At 48.2% G+C, this 9,515-nt stretch overlaps 1 non-coding gene across 1 annotated transcript; it reads left to right on the top strand.

Annotated features, from left to right (window-relative positions):
* The first annotated feature begins 1,209 nt into the window (after window positions 1–1,209).
* Trnad-guc lies at window positions 1,210–1,281 on the top strand. Its single transcript has one exon. It is a non-coding gene; the product is annotated as a tRNA-Asp (tRNA).
* Window positions 1,282–9,515: the final 8,234 nt, after the last annotated feature.

Below are 9,515 nucleotides of genomic sequence, written 5' to 3'. Positions count from 1 at the left end.
GTGTTGACCTGAAGTACCAACCAAGTGTTTCCTAACCACCTCCATCTATTCGTGGATCGCTGCCAATCGGTTCCCTCCTGAATGTAGACCAGCTAGGGTGGTCTATTCCTAAAATAGACCGGATGTAGTCATTTAGAGGGTACGAAGAATCTAGGGATCCAAGCACCAGTGGCAGCCCTCGCCCTAGGTGTTGGTACTTGAGGACTTTCCGTCTGTATGCTACTTCGAGCATGTCGCAGAGATCGTCGAGAAGCACACGTGTCCTCGGTAGTACAGTGGTCAGTATCCCCGCCTGTCACGCGGGAGACCAGGTTCAATTCCCCGCCGGGGAGGGGTCAGCTTTGCTGTTTCAAGTACATGCTTCTTTTTAAACAGACACCTGTAAACAACAACAGCAACCTTAAAACAAACTGAATCTTGCTCTGGTTACTATTCCCTTCGCTCTCCTTCGTGTAGAACAAGTCTACAACATTGAGCACTGGTTTCTTAAACGTTGACACTTGAACCACGTTCTTCTCGACCACGAGAATACACATTCGATTTGGACTCATGGAATCCGACATCACACGCCATCTCATGTTTATCTCTTGAACTACATAGCCAAATTGAGTTCAAGTTGTGTCTTTGTCGAACTAGGAACCTGCTAATGGGGACATCACTTTCAACCCGGATGTATAGCTTTTGATCTCTAAAAGCTTCCTCAGTAGTATATTGGGTTGACATCATTATACTTACATTCCGTGAGAACGCGGAATGACCACACATGAAAAAAATGCAATCAAAGTACATAAGCAACATGAAAATTAATACTTGAAGAATTTACAGAGATAGGGAAAAGCACGGAAAATATGCGGAAAGAAATTACATGTAAGTAATAAAATACATAAAACGTCAGAAAATTCCATAACAAGAATACAGTTAGAAGAATGCTGTGAACAATTTGTGCATCGTGTTGACCTGAAGTACCAACCAAGTGTTTCCTAACCACCTCCATCTATTCGTGGATCGCTGCCAATCGGTTCCCTCCTGAATGTAGACCAGCTAGGGTGGTCTATTCCTAAAATAGACCGGATGTAGTCATTTAGAGGGTACGAAGAATCTAGGGATCAAGCACCAGTGGCAGCCCTCGCCCTAGGTGTTGGTACTTGAGGACTTTCCGTCTGTATGCTACTTCGAGCATGTCGCAGAGATCGTCGAGAAGCACACGTGTCCTCGGTAGTATAGTGGTCAGTATCCCCGCCTGTCACGCGGGAGACCGGGGTTCAATTCCCCGCCGGGGAGGGGTCAGCTTTGCTGTTTCAAGTACATGCTTCTTTTTAAACAGCCACCTGTAAACAACAACAGCAACCTTAAAACAAACTGAATCTTGCTCTGGTTACTATTCCCTTCGCTCTCCTTCGTGTAGAACAAGTCTACAACATTGAGCACTGGTTTCTTAAACGTTGACACTTGAACCACGTTCTTCTCGACCACGAGAATACACATTCGATTTGGACTCATGGAATCCGAGATCACACGCCATCTCATGTTTATCTCTTGAACTACATAGCCAAATTGAGTTCAAGTTGTGTCTTTTGTCGAACTAGGAACCTGCTAATGGGGACATCACTTTCAACCCGGATGTATAGCTTTTGATCTCTAAAAGCTTCCTCGGTAGTATATTGGGTTGACATCATTATACTTACATTCCGTGAGAACGCGGAATGACCACACATGAAAAAATGCAATCAAAGTACATAAGCAACATGAAAATTAATACTTGAAGAATTTACAGAGATAGGGGAAAAGCACGGAAAATATGCGGAAAGAAATTACATGTAAGTAATAAAATACATAAAACGTCAGAAAATTCCATAACAAGAATACAGTTAGAAGAATGCTGTGAACAATTTGTGCATCGTGTTGACCTGAAGTACCAACCAAGTGTTTCCTAACCACCTCCATCTATTCGTGGATCGCTGCCAATCGGTTCCCTCCTGAATGTAGACCAGCTAGGGTGGTCTATTCCTAAAATAGACCGGATGTAGTCATTTAGAGGGTACGAAGAATCTAGGGATCCAAGCACCAGTGGCAGCCCTCGCCCTAGGTGTTGGTACTTGAGGACTTTCCGTCTGTATGCTACTTCGAGCATGTCGCAGAGATCGTCGAGAAGCACACGTGTCCTCGGCAGCATAGTGCCTGTCTCGGGTATAGTGGTCAGTATCCCCGCCTGTCACGCGGGAGACCGGGGTTCAATTCCCCGCCGGGGAGGGGCCAGCTTTGCTGTTTCAAATACATGCTTCTTTTAAACAGCCACCTGTAAACAACAACAGCAACCTTAAAACAAACTGAATCTTGCTCTGGTTACTATTCCCTTCGCTCTCCTTCGTGTAGAACAAGTCTACAACATTGAGCACTGGTTTCTTAAACGTTGACACTTGAACCACGTTCTTCTCGACCACGAGAATACACATTCGATTTTGACTCATGGAATCCGACATCACACGCCATCTCATGTTTATCTCTTGAACTACATAGCCAAATTGAGTTCAAGTTGTGTCTTTTGTCGAACTAGGAACCTGCTAATGGGGACATCACTTTCAACCCGGATGTATAGCTTTTGATCTCTAAAAGCTTCCTCGGTAGTATATTGGGTTGACATCATTATACTTACATTCCGTGAGAACGCGGAATGACCACACATGAAAAAATGCAATCAAAGTACATAAGCAACATGAAAATTAATACTTGAAGAATTTACAGAGATAGGGGAAAAGCACGGAAAATATGCGGAGAGAAATTACATGTAAGTAATAAAATACATAAAACGTCAGAAAATTCCATAACAAGAATACAGTTAGAAGAATGCTGTGAACAATTTGTGCATCGTGTTGACCTGAAGTACCAACCAAGTGTTTCCTAACCACCTCCATCTATTCGTGGATCGCTGCCAATCGGTTCCCTCCTGAATGTAGACCAGCTAGGGTGGTCTATTCCTAAAATAGACCGGATGTAGTCATTTAGAGGGTACGAAGAATCTAGGGATCCAAGCACCAGTGGCAGCCCTCGCCCTAGGTGTTGGTACTTGAGGACTTTCCGTCTGTATGCTACTTCGAGCATGTCGCAGAGATCGTCGAGAAGCACACGTGTCCTCGGTAGTACAGTGTTTAGTTTATGGAGGGGTTTCCGGAAGGGGAATAAACATGTATGGGGTAGGTGCATTTTAAAATATTGCTAAAATTACATAAATAAAATAGATGGGAAAGAGTCTACTAATCTACTGGGTAGGGAATTTCTACGGGAAGAGGGGGATATCCTCAGCTTCGGGGTTTGGTGCACCATGATGGAAATGGGCACACACCATATCCATTGATCCCTGGATCGCTGCCAATCGGGCCCTGAATCGGAAGGCACCCCAGGATCTTCCGTTGATTCCAAGAATCGAACGGATTTCGTCGTTCCTGGGGTACCATGATCCAAGAGACCCGACAACCAGGGGGAGAATCCTCCCATGCGAAGAATATTTATCATATTTCCGCTGGTAAACATTCTCCATACTCCCTGGTTGGTCAAAGCAGACCACGACGTCGACCATCACCCGGGAACCGGATAGTTGAAATTCAACATCCGGTCTTAACCTCTGCCCGGGGATGGCATTGTTGATCGTGACGTCGTGTCCTTGCTTGACTAGCAGCGACTCCAAGAGATCCTGGATGGTGTTGTGCCTCTTGGTGGCGAGCTGGAGACCTTCTTCACAGTGGTTAAGCACATGAAACCCGGTCTCGTTTTCCTTTCCGCATCGGCGGCAACTCGTATCTTGCTCCTGTGAGCAAAACCACGAGTGCCCCGAAGAGGAAGGATGTCGAGCCGGGCCCTGTGAAGATATCTCCAGTCTCGGAAGGAGAGGGGCGTACGGCAGGATACCAGGCGAGCCATGTCTTTCGACTTGTCTTCCAGGGAGAGGCCAGTGGCAACTACTCTCTGGTGGCTCTTGTCAGAAATTAGGTCCCTGGTATAGCGCTGCCGAGCTACTTTCCGAAGTCCGCGGACTGCCTTGACTGGGCTTACGGAGACGTCATCGGCGACAATTCTTATATTTTCGTCGCCGGATACATCAATCCGCACTCCCAGTCGTTTTGCAGCTTGGCGGGCAAGAGTCCAAAGATTGGACCCTGCCTCCGCGTACCTCAGTCTGTAGAGCCCCCATCCACGGATCCCGAAAGATATTCCCCAACTGGCAACACTCCTGGATGCTCGTTTCTGAACCCTCGCCGGATGGTGTCATGGAGCTGCTCTCGGCATATGTTCCTCACTGTAGGGTCTCTACAAGTGAGGAGCTGAGCAGCCCTGGCGATGGTCCAGATATCGGCATCATCAGTGAGGCGGCATGTTCCTAGGCCCCCAACCCGCCGTACCGCGTAGAAAAACGGGACCGTTGCGTGATTGGGAAGGTTGCAAATAAGGCCTAGAAACTTCCTGCACTCAGTGTCCAGTTGGGTAAGACAGTCTTTCAGGACCCGACCCGAAGCGAGGTGATGGGAAAGGGAGGGAAGAAGGTGGCTACGGAAGATTTCAAGTTTTTGCCATGGTGCGAGGTGGGAGGCGGCAATCTTGTCGAGGTTAGGGATAAGGTCAGTTGGTGGTCGGAACCGCAATTTTCCTCCGATTGGTGTACCAAGATATGTTTCTTGGTCGTCTGGACCCAAGAACCGAATTAATTGATCACCAATTCGGCACTGGGCGTCAGACGGCTTGCCTTTGTCGAAGACCAGGCAAGCACACTTCCCGGCATTAAATTGCAGCCCCAAGGTGTTTGCGGTGAGGGTAAAAACGTTTAAAATATTTTGGAGCTCGAAGGGAGAATTTGTAACCACGGCAATGTCGTCAGCATATGCCGTGGTTTTCACGAGCCAAATAATAAAAATCCGGGGTTAATATTGGACTTTCCGGCCCTGACGAGGGCTCGGAAGCCAGGTTAAAAATAGGGGAGCTAAGAGCGTCACCCTGGCGAACACCTGCTGTCGGGAAAATGCGGATGGATTCTTTCCCAACGGCAAAATCCATCCGATTTCCCGAATAAAAAATGTCCACCAGGATGCGCCGGAGGTCCTCTGGTATTGGAGTGAGTGATGTGAACAGCTCATTCAGAACGGCGTGAGGCACAGATCCAAACGCGTTGCACATGTCCAGCCATGCAATAGACATTGCTTTCGTTTGGTCTTTGTCTCCTCGACAACCGTCTGTAAGAGCTGTGTATTGTTCCTGAATACCATGAGGACCCCCCGGAGGAAACCCTTTTGCTCGGGAGATAACCAGCCAAGGTCTGAAGCGACTTGCGTTATTTCTCTGGCTGATCACTCCCGAGAACAGCTTGTAAATGGTAGGAAGAAGGGATATTGGTCTAAAGTTGGAATAGTCACTAGTGTCCCCTTTCTTGAAAATGGGGACAGTTCGCGATGTCTTCCAACAAATAGGAACCCCTAGCTTCCAAACCATTTTACAAACTGTTTCCCAGCAGAATGCAGTTGGGGTCGATGGCTCTAAGATGACGGTATTCTAGGCCATCAACCCCTGGTGATGTGGGGGGTGCCGGGGAGTCTTAGCTTCAAGCTCTTTTTAGGTTGGCGCACGATTAAGGAAGTTCATCTGGTCCTCTGAAGGTTGGGACCAGTCGCAGGTGTCGGAAGAGTTCCTCGCACTTTGGCACTGCTGCGAAGAGATGGTCTCAATCGGTTGTAAGTCCTCTTGAGATATTCCTCCGCAGCTTGTACAGTACCATCGTAGGAGGGTGAACGGTCTTCGAGCACCTCTCGAACGGCTCTTCTTGGGTAAATGTTGAAGAGCCGCTGAATCTTCCTCGCCTCGTACGCCCTTTTGCTTGATATTTCCACGGGCCTTCTGCATCTGCCGGTTTTGATTTTTGCTTTTTCTTTTGTCAGGGTTTCCTCGGGTTGTTCAGGGCTAGGGTCTTGTAAAATTTGTGCTTTAGGGAGCCAGTCAGCTGTGCAACGTGCGAGGACGTCGTCTCAAGGTCAAATGGTCTCAGAACACCGCAAATGTCGAGTTCTTAGCCACTCTTCTGCTGTTTAAGTTCAGCAAGAGTCGCAGAAGCGGCAGTCAAAATCGTCGTCTCTTTAGCTCCCTTCCTAGTGCTGTCTCTAATACTCCCATTGCTATTGCGACAAAGGTTAAGGCCTCAGGGTTAGGTGAACAGGTCTAAACTCTTAAGATAAAATTGGGGGCTAAGTATTTTTTTGTGGGGAGACTTAAAGCCAACTAAAATTTTGTGTATTAATATGTAGTATGTAGAAGCAAGTGTCCTAAAAGTAGTATAGTGGTCAGTATCCCCGCCTGTCACGCTGGAGACCGGGGTTCAATTCCACGCCGGGGAGGGGGTCAGCTTTGCTGTTTCAATTACATGCTTCTTTTTAAACAGCTACCTGTAAACAACAACAGCAACCTTAAAACAAACTGAATCTTGCTCTGGTTACTATTCCCTTCGCTCTCCTTCGTGTAGAACAAGTCTACAACATTGAGCACTGGTTTCTTAAACGTTGACACTTGAACCACGTTCTTCTCGACCACGAGAATACACATTCGATTTTGACTCATGGAATCCGACATCACACGCCATCTCATGTTTATCTCTTGAACTACATAGCCAAATTGAGTTCAAGTTGTGTCTTTTGTCGAACTAGGAACCTGCTAATGGGGACATCACTTTCAACCCGGATGTATAGCTTTGATCTCTAAAAGCTTCCTCGGTAGTATATTGGGTTGACATCATTATACTTACATTCCGTGAGAACGCGGAATGACCACACATGAAAAAAATGCAATCAAAGTACATAAGCAACATGAAAATTAATACTTGAAGAATTTACAGAGATAGGGGAAAAGCACGGAAAATATGCGGAAAGAAATTACATGTAAGTAATAAAATACATAAAACGTCAGAAAATTCCATAACAAGAATACAGTTAGAAGAATGCTGTGAACAATTTGTGCATCGTGTTGACCTGAAGTACCAACCAAGTGTTTCCTAACCACCTCCATCTATTCGTGGATCGCTGCCAATCGGTTCCCTCCTGAATGTAGACCAGCTAGGGTGGTCTATTCCTAAAATAGACCGGATGTAGTCATTTAGAGGGTACGAAGAATCTAGGGATCCAAGCACCAGTGGCAGCCCTCGCCCTAGGTGTTGGTACTTGAGGACTTTCCGTCTGTATGCTACTTCGAGCATGTCGCAGAGATCGTCGAGAAGCACACGTGTCCTCGGTAGTACAGTGGTTAGTTTATGGAGGGGTTTCCGGAAGGGGAATAAACATGTATGGGGTAGGTGCATTTTAAAATATTGCTAAAATTACATAAATAAAATAGATGGGAAAGAGTCTACTAATCTACTGGGTAGGGAATTTCTACGGGAAGAGGGGGATATCCTCAGCTTCGGGGTTTGGTGCACCATGATGGAAATGGGCACACACCATATCCATTGATCCCTGGATCGCTGCCAATCGGGCCCTGAATCGGAAGGCACCCCAGGATCTTCCGTTGATTCCAAGAATCGAACGGATTTCGTCGTTCCTGGGGTACCATGATCCAAGAGACCCGACAACCAGGGGAGAATCCTCCCATGCGAAGAATATTTATCATATTTCCGCTGGTAGGCATTCTCCATACTCCCTGGTTGGTCATAGCAGAACCACGACGTCGACCATCACCCGGGAACCGGATAGTTGAAATTCAACATCCGGTCTTAACCTCTGCCCGGGGATGGCATTGTTGATCGTGACGTCGTGTCCTTGCTTGACTAGCAGCGACTCCAAGAGATCCTGGATGGTGTTGTGCCTCTTGGTGGCGAGCTGGAGACCTTCTTCACAGTGGTTAAGCACATGAAACCCGGTCTCGTTTTCCCTTCCACATCGGCGGCAACTCGTATCTTGCTCCTGTGAGCAAAACCACGAGTGCCCCCGAAGAGGAAGGATGTCGAGCGGGGCCCTGTGAAGATATCTCCAGTCTCGGAAGGAGAGGGGCGTACGGCAGGATACCAGGCGAGCCATGTCTTTCGACTTGTCTTCCAGGGAGAGGCCAGTGGCAACTACTCCCTGGTGGCTCTTGTCAGAAATTAGGTCCCTGGTATAGCGCTGCCGAGCTACTTTCCGAAGTCCGCGGACTGCCTTGACTGGGCTTACGGAGACGTCATCGGCGACAATTCTTATATTTTCGTCGCCGGATACATCAATCCGCACTCCCAGTCGTTTTGCAGCTTGGCGGGCAAGAGTCCAAAGATTGGACCCTGCCTCCGCGTACCTCAGTCTGTAGAGCCCCCCATCCACGGATCCCGAAAGATATTCCCCAACTGGCAACACTCCTGGATGCTCGTTTCTGAACCCTCGCCGGATGGTGTCATGGAGCTGCTCTCGGCATATGTTCCTCACTGTAGGGTCTCTACAAGTGAGGAGCTGAGCAGCCCTGGCGATGGTCCAGATATCGGCATCATCAGTGAGGCGGCATGTTCCTAGGCCCCCAACCCGCCGGTCCGCGTAGAAAAACGGGACCGTTGCGTGATTGGGAAGGTTGCAAATAAGGCCTAAGAACTTCCTACACTCAGTGTCCAGTTGGGTGAGGCAGTCTTTCAGGACCCGACCCGAAGCGAGGTGATGGGAAAGGGAGAAGGTAGAAGGTGGCTACGGAAAATCTCAAGTTTTTGCCATGGTGCGAGGTGGGAGGCGGCAATCTTGTCAAGGTTAGGGATAAGGTCCGTGGGAGGACGAAACCGCAATTTCCCGCCGATCGGTGTACCAAGATATGTCTCTTGGTCGTCTGGTCCCAAGCACCGAATGGGTTGAGTACCGATTCGGCACAGAGCCTCAGACGGCTTGCCTTTGTCAATGACCAAGCAAGCACACTTCCCGGCGTTGAATTGCAGCCCTAAGGTGTCAGCGGTGAGGGATAAAATGTCTAAAATATTTTGGAGCTCGTCAGGAGAATTTGTAACCACGGCAATGTCGTCAGCATATGCCGTGGTCTTGACGAGCGAGCCAAATAATAAAAATCCGGGGTTGATATTGGACTTTCCGGCCCTGACGAGGGGCTCGGAAGCCAGATTAAAAATAGGGGCGCTAAGAGCGTCACCCTGACGAACACCTGCTGTTGGGGAAATACGAACAGATTCTTTCTGAACGGCAAAATCCATCCGATTCCCCGAGTAAATGTCCGCCAGGATGCGCCGGAGGTCGTCTGGTATCGGAAGAGAAGCAAACAGCTCTCCAAGAACGGCGTGAGGCACAGAACCAAACGCATTGCACATGTCTAGCCATGCTATAGACACATGCCTACGTTTGGTCCTTGCCTCCTCGACAACGGTCTGCAAGAGCTGTGTGTGCTCCTGGATACCATGGACCCCCGGGAGGAAACCCTTTTGCTCGGGAGATAACCAGCCAAGATCTGAGGCGACCTCTGTGAGTCTCTGACTGATTACTCCCGAGAACAGTTTGTAGATGGTCGGAAGAAGGGAAATTGGCCTAAAGTTGGAA

Source organism: Daphnia magna, unplaced genomic scaffold (genome assembly GCF_020631705.1).
Source record: "Daphnia magna isolate NIES unplaced genomic scaffold, ASM2063170v1.1 Dm_contigs144, whole genome shotgun sequence".
Lineage (NCBI taxonomy): Eukaryota > Metazoa > Arthropoda > Branchiopoda > Diplostraca > Daphniidae > Daphnia > Daphnia magna.
This window is presented reverse-complemented; position numbering and strand designations above follow the sequence as displayed.